General features: G+C 36.8%; 1 long non-coding RNA gene across 1 annotated transcript in view; it reads right to left on the minus strand.

Annotated features, from left to right (window-relative positions):
- Nucleotides 1-6,757: 6,757 nt before the first annotated feature.
- LOC149182620 (uncharacterized) overlaps nt 6,758-15,558 on the minus strand; it is a 183,132-nt gene continuing 174,331 nt past the window's right edge. The window contains exon 3 of the long non-coding RNA XR_016256769.1: nt 6,758-6,856. This is a non-coding gene — a long non-coding RNA (uncharacterized LOC149182620). The remainder of the gene's footprint in view (nt 6,857-15,558) is intronic.

The raw sequence follows: 15,558 nt of genomic DNA on the forward strand, positions 1-15,558 counted from the left end.
TGACCAATGTCCCCAACAGTCTATGCCTCCTGTCCACTGTATATATGAGGCCTACATCCCTAATTGTGTGGACAATCTCTCTTAAGGCGCTTCTTACCGCATGTCCAACACTCCAACCGACCATTTCCCTCACCTCTATGCTGCTACTATTGTGACCCATGTCCCTGTCTAGCTACATTAAATCTCTTTTGCGGTGTCACATTTTCTTTCTCATCTACATGCGAAGGCCTTGTCCTCTTAGGATGCCATTTACCTTTACCTTTGTCCTTCCCTTTCCATCCATGTTGAGATGCATTCTAATGCTTTGATTGTTCATAACACTGATTCAATTTTCGAATAATTTCCTCAAGTGACTACGACTCATCACACTCAATCTGATCTCTAAATTCTAATGGAAAACCACTTACAAATCTCTGAACTTTAGCCTTCTCATCAGTAATATACAATGCATATCTCAATAGCTCCAGAAACTTGGTCGTGTACTCTTCATCTATCATTGATCCCATCTTTAGCTCATAGAATTCCTTAGCCTTACTGTCGTAGTACCTCTCCGACAAGTACTTCTTCCTAAAAAGCCTCTTGAACTCCTGCCAACTCAAGTCATCTGTTCTGATGTCTCTAACCCGCTTAACATCTTCCCACCAGATGTTTGTTTACCTTTTAGGCTGATGAAGCGAACAAAGTTCCTTCTATAAATTAATTACTCCAAAAGACTTGGAATATAAATATATCCATGAGGATACAAATATTATATTAAATATGAATAAGAATGATAATGAATTTACAAATGAGATCGAGAGGCTTGCTTATATATCAGGCAAGTGTCTCTTCATGAAGAGTCGTGTCTCATTTAGACATGCCTCTTCAACCTAATTACTAATTAACTAATTATTATTTATGACTATTATCATTTACATTATATTTATATTATTTATATATTTTATTCGTTACATTGCCTCCTTCCTCAAAAAGCTTTGTCCTCAAAGCTTGTCAATGAAAAAAGGCTTGATCTATTTTTTGGCTTCGAACGTCTTTCTCTCTTGGAATAGTCATCCTCATTGATACAAGTTGTTATGATCTTCTTAGTGACAAACAAAATTGTCGCACTGAGAAGGGATCAGACCATCCCAGATTAATCTTCTGTATAGCATTCTAATCACTAAAATTTTGTAATGACTTGTCAGCATAAGACGGAATTGATGTTACATCATTATTCTCTGAAACATTAATTTGTTGTCTATGGTTTGAATGGTCCTGATACACAACATGGTTGATTTGTCTATTCTCATGATTCGGATGCCGATATAAAGTTTTTAGATTTTCTTCTGGCGAAGATGTTGTTGAATTGGTTATGGAACATTCACTTGGGATGTCCATTGTCTGAGCTGCAACATCTACGTGTGTCGTTTCTTCAACTGACTTGTCTTCTTGAGTTGTCATATTCACTGGATCGATATTTGTTCCCTTATTTTCAACTTGAACTGTTGTGACTGGAGATTTCGATACTTCTTCTTGAGTGACTTGTTCCAACTTATCTTTTAATGCTTTCTTATCCTCCTTAAGTTTCTTAGTTTGATTGAGCAGACTTTGATTATGGTTTCTCAGACGTAAAAGTTCTTTGGTTTTTGATTCATCAACCTTATTTTCAGTGTTTTGAATTTTAAGTTTTTCATCTTTTAGATCTCTGATTTGTTCTAATAAATTTTTATTAAGGTTCTTTAAATGCAAAGTTTCCTCTTCTTGTTCTGATAAGTGCTTCTTGAGTTCTTTCTTTGTGATTTTAGTCTTCTTCACTTGTGCCAGTAATTTTTCGACGTGGTCCTTGAGACGAGAAATTTCTTCATCCTTTTCAATTATTTCTTTGTAATGTATCCACAAGATTTTTATGTTTGCGTTCTAACACTTCGTTGCTTTGTTGAATTTTGGCTATTTTGTCATTCTCTTGATCTTTTAGCTGCACTTTCTCGGTACACTGGATAACATCATTCTGTGGAAGTGATGATGGATGTAAAGAATGGAAGAAGGAATCCATTCTCTTTCTCTCCTTAGCCCGTCGCTCCATTATTGTAATAAATTGTTCTATATCTCTTGCGATTGATTGTTTTTGTTCCCAACTTAGGGATTCCATATTTTTTCTTTTTCTTCACTTCTTTTAACTTTGTATAGAATTATATATATATATATTTTGTTTTTAACTTCTTTTATCTCCCCTTTTTTTTTATACATATATTTTCAATACTCTCCCTTAATGTGGATTGTTAAAAACTTGAATACCCTTTTATTTAAAAAAAATACTCCTTTATATTGTTGCCCTCTATATATGTATGTATACCCATTTTCAAAATAACTTTATTATCTTATAATAATAATGGTTTCACTTTTTTTTTTTTAATAATAAATTGGTCCCTTTTTGTTATACTTAATTACTCCCTTGATAACCTTTTAATGTCACTCCACTTAATAAATATAAAGGTCACGTCTTTTGATATGACACGTCACAATGTTAAAATACCATGGGTTGTTTTTGAAACCTCCGTTAAAATGTTCTCCACGTAAAATAAAACGTATTCCTTTTGTTTTTTGTTTTTTTGTTTTGTTTTTTTTATAACTTTTTAAAATACCATGGGCAATTACCATGGGTTGTTTTTAAAACCACAGACTTCTCCAGGTAAAAGTTTTAAATATATTTGGTATGAGATTTTGTCTCCGTTTTGTTTTTTCTTTTACTTTTTTTTTTTCTTTTTCTTTTTTAATTTATTTACTTATATATTTTTTTTTGGTTAATTTATTTATTTATTTATTTTTTATGGCCAAAGGTCTAGAAAAATGGAGAAAAGGAGAAACTCCCAAATATTTAGCGAAACGCTTGAACTGCAACAGCAATAAATTTGACAAAGAGTCGATAGCCAAAGACTTGGATCAGAGAACAAGCTCTGTGCACCGGTTAAGCAACCTAGAGGACCGAACTGCTCTGATACCAGATGAAGCGAACAAAGTTCCTTCTATAAATTAATTACTCCAAAAGACTTGGAATATAAATATATCCATGAGGATACAAATATTATATTAAATATGAATAAGAATGAGAATAAGAATGATAATGAATTTACAAATGAGAATGAGAGGCTTGCTTATATATCAGGCAAGTGTCTCTTCATGAAGAGTCGTGTCTCATTTAGACATGCCTCTTCAACCTAAATCCTAATTAACTAATTATTATTTATGATTATTATCATTTACATTTTATTTATATATTTTATTCGTTACGGCTGAAGATAGCTATTCTGGCCTTCATGTTATTTGTGTAATCATGCAACTCAAAGAATTTGTTCATCCCAAGTATCCAAGCCTCTGCATCTTCCAGCTTCTTCAAATCTCCATCAAAAGTAGGTGGCTTCGCTTTCTTGAACTCATTTGCAAGTATACACTATCATTCCTTCTGTAAGGATGATATCAATGATCATCATGATGTCCATCAGAACTAGAACTAGAAGTTGTAGACCTCCTTTTGGTGGATGTCCAAGTCCAAGCAAAGACTCTTAAAGCACTCCTTCTCCAAGTTAGAATGGGCAACATTTGGGCATAATCTTAGTATAGAAATGCAGGTAATCAAGGACCAACCAGTTTGGAATGGAAGGGAGTTGATTTATAGGCAAGTAGAGGGAGTTAGGTATCCACAAAATAGGGAGGAAGGTCCACATATCAAGGGGAAGGTCCATAATGATAAGATCAAGAGCTCCAAATGGGAGAGCTCAACCATATCTACAACAACCAATATCTAGCTCAATGTTCTTAAAGTTTCTAGCCTACAAAGTTTCTCCCCCATTTTGGGAAAACCTGCCAGAAGAGGTTCAGCACAGGTTTTCATATCAAAACCTGCACTGATAGCGCTAGGGTAAAGTAGTGCATCCTGCCATCAGTATGGGAAAGCAGTGGAGAAAATCACGTTGGCCCTAAAAATTAGGGTTTTAGCTAACCTTCTTCATAATTGACTCAGGGAAATTTTCCTTTGGTTTTTCAGGGATGCTTTTGTCTATGTATCATGATGGATATACTTCATAGTTGTCAACATTTTGGCACTTCGGGATATGGAATAGGAAATGAACAAGAGGTGTGACAAAATACTGTGTAACAGATGACCCCTAATGGATGAAGCCGGAACGAGGAGTGATGGTTGAGATGCTTTACAAGCCAAGGCAAAGACTAAAACAACACTGTCAGGAGACCTGCAAATCAAGCATATACATATACATATACATATATGATATCTATGATAAACATGCCTAACAATACATGAATAAGCATCTAATGATACATGAATTCACAATATGGATGCATCCATCTGAATAGAAGGGATCATGTGTATGATTCCATGGTATGGTCGCAACCATCGAATAAATAGGATCATGTATATGGACCCACAATATGGTCATAGCCATCCGTACATAGGAAAACATGTGTATAATCATGAATAACTCACAATTCCACGCAACTTGGATTTTATCAAATAGAATCCAAGGTCTCACACAACATCTTGACTCTATCAATATACGAATTCTAACATGTGAATAGATGTTTCAAAGTCTAACATGATAGAAAACCACCTGATTACCGATCAATGATGTAAAATGTTAACAGGCATGAGAGAAACCACCAATAATGACAATGGATCTCAAGGTACAATCAACATAATCCACAAATGTGAATAATGAAGCTGAAGTCGAACACCCATGGAATCATCCGATTGAAGGTCAATGATGTAAACCTGTCATCGAACGCAAAGAAATTTCCATTGAGGCATGCAAGTTCTAAGGTACTGGAAGGGAGTTTCTAGATCATCTTCCCAGATAATGAACTCAAGTCGAGAAGAAGTGATCCATTGAAGGAGGGCCATAATGAATCCCACATCATCGACACAAAACAAAGGATGTGGTAGAGTAGATAAGTGTGATCCAGGACTGTGGCAGAAAGTCAGATAGTGTATAAGCAGTAAAAAATTATAGATAAGGCTTCTCTTGAACATATCAGCAACACGACTCCAGAGTTTGGCAACATTTGACTCAACATGGGATTAAAGGTCACGACAACAAAGAAATATAATCATATGAGAGGTAAAATGGATTTTCCAAACCCAGGAAGGAAAGTGACTAAGTGAAGATGTCTCAAACTTGACACGAGTAAAAGATGAGTGTCATGTTCAAGAGCGACATGTTGCCTTTACAAAATACAAGAGATGATTGCTTTCACTTTTCCCCTCACCATTTGTAGTGAGTACCCATTATTTTTTATCGCAAGCTTGAAGGGTATAACATATGTTTGCCATATAAGTTCATCCTTCAAATGAATCCATCATAGTAAGTTTTACGAGCCCTAGGAAGGAGAAACTCGGTCTTGTCATGGTGACAAGTCCTGTGTCGTTTATGTTTTACGATTCCAACGGAGGTGAAACTCAACACTTTTTTCATGTTTAGAGAATTTGAAAAAGAAGTGGAAAAGAAAACTCCAAAGGTACCGTTTTGTAAATCGTCTCTTGAACTCAAAAAGGTAGAAAACAATATCCAAGAGAACCTCTTAGCCGTGTTCGACTAAGATATTCCTTTTTCGTACAATAGTCTATCTCAGTCTGGAAAAGGGTTAAACTTATACTAAGTAGACGTCATTTCATTTATTTTAACGAGTTCGAAATGGCAAGTATTTCACAATCTTTTCATTTTTCGAGAGTCAGAAAAGAGCTTAAAGATGACTTTAGGATGTCGCTTTTTCGTTTATTTTTTACGAGTCTAAAAAAATGATAAAATAAAACTCGTTGAATCATTCAAAATAAATCACCATCACCAAGTATGCATGACTTGTCACTGCACAAGGAAACACACATTACCTATTTCAAGGGAAAATATTAAAAAATGGGTGATATATGCCCTATTTTGGTAAAAAATACTATTTAAAACTTGTAAAAAGCCCAAAAATAAATATTTTTACCATTTTACCAATTTGCAAATATGAGAGCATTTTACCTCATTTTACTTCATTTTACCTCAATTTTCAGGCAAGGAGTACGATCAATCCTAGACACCATTCGCCGAGCCATTCGCTGCACGTAAGAGATCTGTCCCTTCGTTTCAATTTAGTTCTCATTTCATGAATTTTCATCCATAGATTAAGTTGCAAAAAAGATTTGCAAAAAAATTATGTCGAGGGTGATGAGTGCGGGTTTTACCCATCAGACTCGCACTGATCACCCTGTCGTCAACTAGGCTAATGCACTGGAAGCGCGTAAAAATTCACACACAATCGCGCTGGTGTCAAGGTAAAAATTTATTGTGAAATCCTCCATGTTGAAAGGTTTTTATTCAATTTGATTTCCATGGAATCTCGTGAAATGTTGTTTTATTAATTTTCCATAGGATAATCAGTCCACAATGGTGGTTGAATGGAAAGAAAGAGGACACAAAGCTGAAGAACATCAAGCAACTTAGAATCCGAATTGTATTGATGCCCTAAGAGCATGCAAGTTTCTCAAGTTCTTCAGGATTCCTGGGATTAGATCCCATCATGAGTTACTACAACATTTGATTAGTTGGTGGGATGTGGATCGCCAACTATTTATGATCGGGGTGGAGTCACCATTTTGCTGTGAAGGCAAATGCCCCTACGGACGGAGGCAATCTCTCTAGCCCAATGAGTGGGTCTAGCAACAAACTAAACAAACTAACATACATTTTCTTAGCTTATGTTTAACAAATGCAAAGAGAGAGTGGCCTACCTCGCTTTGATGCTAATCGCTCAATCCTTTGGAGATGAATTTGATTCCTTCACTTCCAGGCTCGCTCCTTACTTGTTCTTCACGTTCGAATACCTGCAAGAAATATCAAAGATAAATACGAAGTAAAAGAGCATATATTGCATACATAAAACATAAACTAATTAATAGATCAAGGAATATTAACCTAAAAGCATAAACATTTACACAATTATGGAAAGTGAACATCAGATGTATCTATTAATAAGATAAAAAGGGAAGCATACAAACTATGCATTGATGTTGGAGACCTCCTTTTGGTGGATGTACAAGTCCAAGCAAAGACTCTTCAAACACTCCTCCAAGTTAGAATGAGCAACATTTGGGCATAATCTCAGTAGAGGAATGTAGGTAATCAAGGACCAACCATTTGGGGATGAAAGGGAGTTGATTTATAGGAAGGGAGAGGGAGTTCAGGATCCAAAAAAGAGGGAGGAAGGTCCACATCTCAAGGGGAAGGCCCATAATGATAAGATCAAGAGCTCCAAATGGGAGAGATTGACCATATCTACAACAACCAATATCCAGCTCGTTGTTCTCGAAGTTTCTAGCATACAAAGCTTCTCCCCCATTTTGGGAAAACATGCCAGAAGAGGTTCAATGTAGGTTTTCATATCAAAACCCGCGCTGGCAGCGCTATCGTAAAGCAGTGCAACCTGCCATCAATATGGGGAGGCAGTGGAGCAAAGTGCATTGGACCTAAAAATTAGGGGTTTAGCTAACCTTCTTCAGAATTGACTTAGGGCACTTTTCCTTTGGTTTTTCAGGGATGTTTTTGTCTGTGTATCATGATTGATATACTTCACATCTGTCAACATTTTGGCACTTCGGGATATGGAATAGGAAGTGAATAGGAGGTGTGACAAAAAACTCTGTAACATCTCTAAGATAGACTTGCGATCTGGATATCATTAGATAAGGGTGAATGAAGAAGATATTCCTAAAAAAAACTTTTAGAACACGCTATGGTCATTATGAGTTTGTGGCTTTGCCTTTTGGGCTTACCAATGCTCCAACCACTTTCACGAGTCTTATGAATGGTATATTCCACCCATATATTGATAAGTTTGTCCTAATTTTTATTGATGATATTCTCGTATATTACAGAAATTTAGAGGAACACAAGAAACATTTACAAATTGTGTTGCAAACATTAAGAGATCATCAATTATACGCCAAATTCAGCAAATGTGATTTCTACAAAGACCGGATACAATACTTAGGCCATGTGATTTCTACGAAAGGGATATCTGTAGATCCCGAGAAAATTAAAACTATTATGGAATGGTTGGTTCCTGCTAACGTTGCAGACATCTGATCCTTTATGGGCTTAGCAGGGTATTATCGCTGTTTTATTGAGGTATTTTCTCAGATAGCTTATCCTATAACGACCCTACAGAAGAAGGGAAAAACCTTCAAATGGACTGATGAATGTCAACATAGTTTTGGGTTATTAAAACATTTATTAACCACTGCCCCAGTATTAAAGATCACAGATCTAGAAAAGGAGTTTGTGGTCTGTACTGATGCTTGTCAAGAGGGAGTGGGTGGAGAGCTAATGCAAGAGGGTAAAGTGATTGCCTACGAATCAAGGAAATTGAAAGAACATGAGAAAATATATTCTGCTTATGATCTGGAAGTAACCGTGGTGGTGCATGCATTAAAAGTATGGAGGCATTATCTGTTGGGAAATAAATTTATTTTGATGAAAAACCATAGTAGCTTAACCAATTTCTTTAAACAACCTCATTTGAATGCATGACAAGCGAGATGGACAACCTTTTTAGGTGAATTTGATTTCGATATTAAACATCTTAAAGGAAATAAAATTGGGTGGCGGATGCATTGAGTAGGAAATCATATCGCCTCTATGAAATTTCATATAGCCAGATAGAATTTAATTTCTACAATCAGATTATGGAAGCTGCTAATAAAGACCCAAAATACAAGTTTTTATGGAAGCAGTTCAATCAAATGAACAGTTCAAAACAACAAACTAATTACATGATAAATCAAGACAATCTGTTAACCTTCAGAGGTAGAATATATGTTCCCAATCGACGAGTTATTAAATTATTTATTTTAGATGAATTTTATAAAAGACCCTATGCTACCCACCCGGGGTATCAAAAATTGTTCTCTACTATTAAGAAAAACTATTTTTAGCCCAGAATGATAAGGGATATCACAAAATATTTAGCCAAATGCTTGGAGTGTAAGTTAAAGTTGAACACCAGCATCCAACATGACTGCTTAATCCTTTACCCATTTTGGAATGGAAGTGGGAAGTAATTACATTGGATTTCATCACATGGCTACCTAAAACTTAAAGGCAAAATTATTTAATCATGGTAGTAGTTGATAAATTAAGTAAAGTAACCCACTTTATTCCTATTCAATGCACCTATAAAACCAGGCAAATTGCAAACTATTTATGCGTGAGGTTTTTAGGTTCCATGAGATGCCTAAGGTTATGATTTATGACTGAGATGTAAAGTTCACATCTACTTTTTGGAAAACTCTTTTAATAGGGTTGGGCACTCAAGTTTAGTTTAGCATTGCTTATCACTCCCAAACAGTTGGGAAAACAAAGCGAGTAAATCAGGTATTAGAGGATATGCTACGGATGTATGTAATGCAACAACCCAATAAATGGGAGGAATACCTCCATTTGGTGGAATTTACCTATAATAATAGCTATCACAAATCCCTAAAACTAAGTCCTTTTGAGGTTCTCTACAGAAGAAAATGTAATACACCTTTTAATTAGAATAGCCCAGAGGACAAGTTAATGTCGAGACTCGATATGTTAGCGGATATGGAAAGTACTGTGAAGAAAATTCGGCAAAATCTGAAGGCTGTGCAAGATAGACAAAAGACATATGCAGATAAGAAAAGAACGTATAGGGAATTTCAAGTGGAAGATCACATTTATATTTGGGTTCGACCCCAAAAGAGCACCCTACAGTGGAAGGGATGTGCAAAATTAGTGCCTAGATACTGCGGACCCTTCCAAGTATTGGAAAGGATTGGACCTATTGCATATCAGCTGGCATTGCCCAGCCACATATGAGTCCATAACGTGTTCCATGTATCCTTGTTAAAAAATACATATATGACCCTAGACACATCATTAATTGGCAAGAAGTGCAGGTACAAGTTTAGTTTAGTAATTATTTTATGAGGATTGAAGATGTTTACAAAATATTAATTATTAATGGCATTTTATCCTGTGAAACAAGTGGAATCAGACGAAGAATTTCTGGTAGAGCCCCTTCTTATTCTCGAACGGAGAGAAACAACACTACGGAAGAGAATCATCACCCAAGTTAAAGTGCAGTGGAGAGACTTCAGCCCAAAAGAGGCTACTTGGGAGGATGAAAGATGGATGTGGGAATCATATCCAGAATTGTTCCAGAGGACATGAATAAACATTGAGGATGGTGTTTCACTCAAGGGGGGAAAGATGTAACACCCTTGAGCATTGATAGTGCCATTATTTTTACGAACTTTACTTTCATATTTTTACTTTTATCATAGTCTATGAAACAATTTGGTAATTTAAATTAAAAAATACTTAGAAGAGGAAGGTAGGAAAATAATATAATGATATTGTTGGCATTATGACATAGGTTTGGCACAGGTTTGGCTCGATGACATAAGTGTTGTCCTTGATGGCAACTCACTCAAATAGTAGATCATAAGTTCAAGCTCTCAAAATAGTAGAAAATGAGATACCTGCAGATTCCTGTTCACAAAGCTGCGGATATACGCAGGTGCGCTGAACAAAAGGTGCGTACATATATGCAGGTGTACTGAAAAAAAAGTGCGTACGTAAAGTTCACGCACTTTCATGCAGAGAAAAGCGCGCACGTGGGAAATCTTATGGTTGGTCCATGGTATTTAGTCCGACATTTTTGAACCTATGGTTTGGTCCGTGGTTTTGCATCTAAAGTATTGAACCCAGGTATTGGGTCCCTAGTATTGGATCTCTATGGTTTTGGACCATAGTTTGAGTAAGGCCTTGACTATAAAAAGGAAAGAAGATCATTTGGCTGGAGTGACTAATGTGTTGAATATCTTGAGAAGAGCAAGATCTGAAATACTAGTGATCGGTTGGTGAGTTATAGCTGAACCTGAATCAAGGAGAAACCTGAGCATTACAAGACGGATCTACTAATGGGTCGAGATCTCTTTGGCGCATGATCAGATCTGTAAATCTGATAATCTTGGGTATAATTGAAGTCTAATAAATTATCTATACCTGCAGGTCTGACACAGCGCAGGCGCGGATATCCGCAGGCTAGACACAGCGCACACACGAATATATGCAGGTTTGACACAGCGAAGGCGCGGATACCGCAGGCTCAACATAGCGGAGGCGCGGATACCCGCAGGTTAAGGAAGTGAATACTGCGTACGTACGCAGGTTTCTATTGGTGAAGTTGCGGACTTTTCTTGAAATATGTTTTAGCTGCTTTTGTCTATTACTGCAGTGTTCAGGGTTCTGAATTGGTGTCTGGTTACTGGTACTATGTTCTGAGAAGTTATTGATTCAGTATTTGTACAAGGAAGTTGGTTGATTGCAGATCTATTTGATGTTTGATTGATATTCATGGATCCAGTCTGAAAATTTATGAAACGTGGTCCCTGGAAGAAAAGAGAAGTCTTCTGTAGGTCAGCACCTACGTACTAGTACCTCAGCTAGTACACATGCTAAGAGGGTTGTAGCTCCCTTCCAAGAGAGTCTGGAGAACGAGAGAAGGTTGTAGCCTTCTGCAGGTTGAACCATGCGTGCTGGTATAAGACTACACCACTACAGAATCATTGTAAAAAGAAGTTTCTAATTGAAAGAAGATAGAGACATATTGCAACAGGTGGTTTTCATTCACATTGGGTTTCCACCTTATATCTTGTGTTCTTTTGTGTGACTGTCTGCTCTACTTTTCTATTCCTGCTTACTGTTATATGGTTTTGACACACAGATTAATGATCAACATCTGAAGAATAAATTAAATTATAAGTCTGGAAGATATTCGCAAGTTTCATTAGTCAGATCTGCAAATCTTTGTATAAATTGAAGAAGAATTTGATAACACTGATTCACCCCCCCTCTCAGTATTATTTTCAACAATTGGTATCAGAGCAGGTCCTTCAGAAGAAGCTTGATCGCTTGAAGGAAGATCTATCATCATGAGCAACTACGAAAAAGAAGCATCTATCAGGCCACTGGTTTTTGATGGGAGCAACTTCGTCTATTGGAAGGTAAGAATCACTGCCTATCTTCAATCTCTTGGTACAGAAGTTTGGGATATTGTGGAAACAAGATACACATTTCCGTCAGCAACTCCTACAGATGCAACTGGTAAGAAATAGTATAAACAAATGCAAAAGCAGTCAATACTCTACTAGGAAGTCTATCTCAATCAGAATTCGTCAAGGTTATGCAGCTCAAAAGCGCAAAAGAAATATGGGACAAGATCGTTCTGAGCTATGAAGAAGATGAACAGGTAAAACGAGCAAAAATAAAAACTCCTAGAATTCAATATGAAAGTCTGAGAATGCATAATGATGAAAGTGTGGCTAGCTATTTCCTACATATAGATGAGATCGTAAATTGTATGAAAAACTTGGGTGAAGAAATAAAAGAAGTTGTTTTGGTTGAAAAGGTTCTAAGATCTTTGTCTCCTAAGTTTGATTCAAAAGTTTCTACCATAGAAGAAAAGCAGAATCTACAGAGCCTTACCATGTCACAGCTGCACGGAATTCTAACTGCTTACGAAATGAGAAAAGGAGGACCATCAGACAGGAGAGAAGCTGCATTCAAGGCTTCAGGAAAAGGAGATTACTATGAGTCAGGACATATGACAGAAGATGAGGAAGAATCAAATTTTGTCAAGAACCTTCAACGGGGATCTGGAAGATTCAGAGGTAAGCTACCTTTCAAATGCTTTGCTTGTGGAAGAGTCGGTCATTACGCTGCAAAATGTCCTCATAAAGATGAACTGGACAAAGGTAAGGAACTTGTTAGATGGAACAGAAAACAGAATGTAAATAAAAAGAGTTATTACACGCATGAAGACGGTGATGGATTGTCAAATAGTGATGAAGATGAACAAGGTAATGATGATAGACTTTTAATGGCTTTTGAAGATGATGATTTCTTGGATGCTATAAATGAAGGTGGTCTTTATGAAGAAATTTCTAAACTTAAAGTTTGTTTAGAGGAAAAGAATATGATTATAAATACTCTAACATTCCAACTTGCTGAAAAAGATAAACACAATGAAAAGTTAGAATGTGAAATTGTGGGACTTAGAAAAGAAATTGAGAAAACAAAAGCCCTTAATCTCAGATTTGCTAAAGGATTTGAAACTCTAGATGAGATTATCAAAGTGCAGCATTCTCCTCTAATCAAGATAGGTCTCGGGTATTCCGAAGAAGCATCTCAAGCTCAGAAGCAAGCACAGAAGCCATCCACCTCCAAAAGTTATCTTGATGCAGCAAGGAGAAGTGAACAAGTTGACAATTGACAACAAAAGCATAATGCAGATCACCAGGTAAATCAGGGACAATTTGCTTCAAGAATGATCAAAGATTATCAAGTAAATCGGGGGCAATCTACTTCAAGGATGAATAGAAGCTTCAACCAACCACAGGTAACTCATTCTCAATTTGGCTCAAGAATGGATGGAAACTACAATCATATGGTTGGTAGATTTGATAATCGCAGGAATTTCTTCAATGGCCAATGTTTCTCTTGTCATAACTTTGGTCATAAAGCTGCTCAATGTGTTGCCTACAAGACCATCATGAGTAGGGAAGCTAAAAAACAAAGGAGTATGACAAGAATCATGAAAAGAACCTACAATAACTTCTCTGCTCTTGAAAATGAAATAGAATGCTCTATCTGTAACAACTTCGGTCATGAAGATTCTGAATGCAGAAGCAGGTTTCGGCAAACAAATCAGAAGGAGCAAGCTTCATTGAGTTCCAAAACATGGAAAAAGAAAGAAACGCAACCGGAAAGATGTGGGATAGCCTTATATGCGGAAGGACAGGAAAATCAATGGTACATCGACAGTGGATGCCCGAAACATATGACAGGTAATAAAGAAAAACTTCAGTCATATAGTGCCTTAGAAAAGGAAAAGAAGGTCTCATTTGGAAATGACACCCTTGCATTCATCAAAGGTAAAGGCTCTGTTCGTTTGAAAGAAAAGGTCAAGGCTAGAAATGTTATGTATGTTGATGGCTTAAAGCATAATCTATTGAGTGTCAGTGAGATGTGTGATCAAGGAACTGAGGTAATATTTCGATCAAACGGTTGTATTGTTTGTGAGCTTGATACAGGAAAGATATTGATCAGAGGCATAAGAACTCCTAATAACTTATACGTACTCAAGGGAGAACAACAACAATGTTATTTAAGCAAGAATGATGAACACTGGCTATGGCATAGAAGACTGGGGCATCTTAGCTTCTCTCAGATAAGGAAAGCATGCAAATATCAAGCAGTTCGTGATCTTCCTGACATCAGAATTCTAGACAATACAATATGCAAATCATGTCAATTTGGCAAGTAAACCAGAACTAATTTCCTTGAGAAGGAAGGATTAGCTAGCAGGCCACTTGAACTTGTCCACACCGATATATGTGGTCCAACTAGGAAGAGGTCACCTTGAGGAGAAGAGTATTTCATATTGTTCATTGACGACTTTTCAAGGATGTGTTGGATAGGACTCATGAAGTATAAAGATGAAGCTTTCGAAAAGTTCAAGTCATTCAAAGCTTTGGTTGAAAACGAATCAGATCGCAGAATCAAATGCCTCAGATCTGATCGAGGAGGGGAATTTACCTCAGATGAATTTTTCAATTTTTGTGAAGAACATGGAATAAGAAGGGAATTTTCTGCTGCAAGGACTCCTCAGCAGAATGGAGTTGTGGAAAGGATGAACAGAACGGTTCAACAAATGGCTCGTGCTATGCTTGATGAGTCTGGAACTCCCGCAACCTTCTGGGGTGAAGCCGCATTTGCCATTGTTACTATTCTCAACAAGACAAACATCCAGGTAAACAACACTCAGACTCCTCATGAACTTTGGTATAGTAAGACTTCCACATTAAAATACTTCAAAATTTTTGGAAGCAAATGCTACATTAAAAGGACTGATGAAAATCTTGGCAAGTTTGAAGCTAGAGCAGATGAAGGCATTTTACTTGGCTACTCTCCCCACAACGAAGCTTACAAATGTTACAATAAAAGACTTGGTAAAATTGTTGAAAGCATTGATGTAGTGGTTGATGAAGAAGGAAACACTCCTAGGCAGGTAAAATCTGAAGATTTCGAAGATGGCGAAGACTATCCGTCAACATCAAATCAGATCCATGAAAAAGAAGAAACCCATGAGGCACCAGAAGAACAGATAAGGATAGAAGAAAACACTCCATCCAGATACATTCAGAAGAATCATCCAGAATCTCAAATTTTGGGGCAGAAAGAGGCAGGTGTACAAACAAGAAGAACCATTTCAGAGGCTTCAAGCTATCTAGCATTGCTCTCCTCAATTGAACCGCAGAATGTAAGAGAGGCTTGCAAAGATGAATGCTGGTTCAAGGCCATGGAGGAAGAACTCGAGCAGTTTGAAAAGAATAATACTTGGGAATTGGTTCTTAGATCAAAAGATAAGAATGTCATAGGGACAAAATGGATTTTCAAAAATAAGCTGAATGAAAATGGGGACGTGGTTAGAAACAAG

The sequence above is a fragment of the Pinus tabuliformis genome, chromosome 3_2 (assembly GCF_031772625.1).
Source record: "Pinus tabuliformis cultivar Carrire ecotype Pingquan chromosome 3_2, CPIR1, whole genome shotgun sequence".
Classification (NCBI taxonomy): Eukaryota; Viridiplantae; Streptophyta; class Pinopsida; order Pinales; family Pinaceae; genus Pinus; species Pinus tabuliformis.